Source organism: Penaeus vannamei, chromosome 19 (genome assembly GCF_042767895.1).
Source record: "Penaeus vannamei isolate JL-2024 chromosome 19, ASM4276789v1, whole genome shotgun sequence".
NCBI classification, from domain to species: domain Eukaryota; kingdom Metazoa; phylum Arthropoda; class Malacostraca; order Decapoda; family Penaeidae; genus Penaeus; species Penaeus vannamei.
Window position 1 is genome coordinate 34,740,735 of NC_091567.1, and position 1,139 is coordinate 34,741,873.

At 32.7% G+C, this 1,139-nt stretch overlaps 1 protein-coding gene across 1 annotated transcript in view; it reads right to left on the minus strand.

Annotated features, from left to right (window-relative positions):
* Nucleotides 1–950: 950 nt before the first annotated feature.
* The window catches only part of LOC113823850 (TRPM8 channel-associated factor 3), a 2,984-nt gene continuing 2,795 nt past the window's right edge, over nt 951–1,139 (minus strand). Inside the window, exon 2 of the mRNA XM_027376559.2 lies at nt 951–1,139. This exon is cut by the window's right edge and continues 2,536 nt beyond it. The gene's annotated coding sequence lies outside the window, so the exon portion shown is untranslated.

Genomic DNA, 1,139 nt, shown 5'->3' on the forward strand with positions numbered 1-1,139 from the left:
ACCACTGAAGACCCTTCATTTCCTTCGTACCTGCAATGATTGTTTTGAGACTTCCTCGTCCGACGGAGCCTATTAGCTCTGAGGCTTTTATATACCATTGGGCTGTTTTATTTTCCATGGTAGACAATGTGTGCCGTGTTGTAAGAAAACAACAAAGATAAATGCATTCTAAAACTACTCGATAGGATTTTTCCTCTCTTAATTTTCACTAGATGTGTGATAATAATGTAAAAATCGGGTGTTATCTGATAAAGATTTTTATATCATTGCCTCACGTCTCAGATTAATTTTCTTTCTGATATTGATTGTAATTATCAGCTACTCTAGTTGTTATCCTGAACATTTATCAAATTACGCATAACGCTAATAATGATTAATAATGATTCAATATCACGTTTAAGTTACATTGCTTTCAGCTTACGGGTGATGGCCATAGCTTTACTTTGCCATAATCTCATCAGCAAGTGAATTAAATATAGTGAGTAGTTAAGACGCAACTCTCCCTTGAAGTGAGACAAGCTTTCATGTCACAAAAGGCAATTGGCCTTTGCTACTATAGTCTGATGCGGATTTTCAAATGATATTTTCTCAGGTGATTTCAGGTTTTTAGATGAAATTGTGTATACGACGAAAGAGATGGTGTAGAACCGCTGAGATGTAGCATAACAAGTCACAGTGGAAACCCAGGAGTTCGAACCATTATTCCATATAATGTTAATATTCTTACTATTTCTATCGTCACTGCCGTTATGTTCTTATAGTATCATTACCGTTATCATAGATTGCCATTGGTGTTGTTTTTTTCTGTATTAATATATCTGTTGTGTACTATCATAATAGTTTTGCTATTTTGAATTCTATCCTCATTTCTATCAGAATTCTCATTATCACTACTGAAAATATATATATATTTTTTTTTTGGGGGGAGGGGGGATTAATGATGTAGAATCCACGTCATAATTTTAATTGGAATCACTTAAATGAAGTTAGTTATTAATCAATAATACTACAAAGGTGTGATGCATATCAGGAATCTGATCATCCAGTTACTATCATACAACAATGTAATCACTAAGTTTATACCATTAATATATATATATATATATAGATAGATAGATAGATAGATAGATAGATAGATA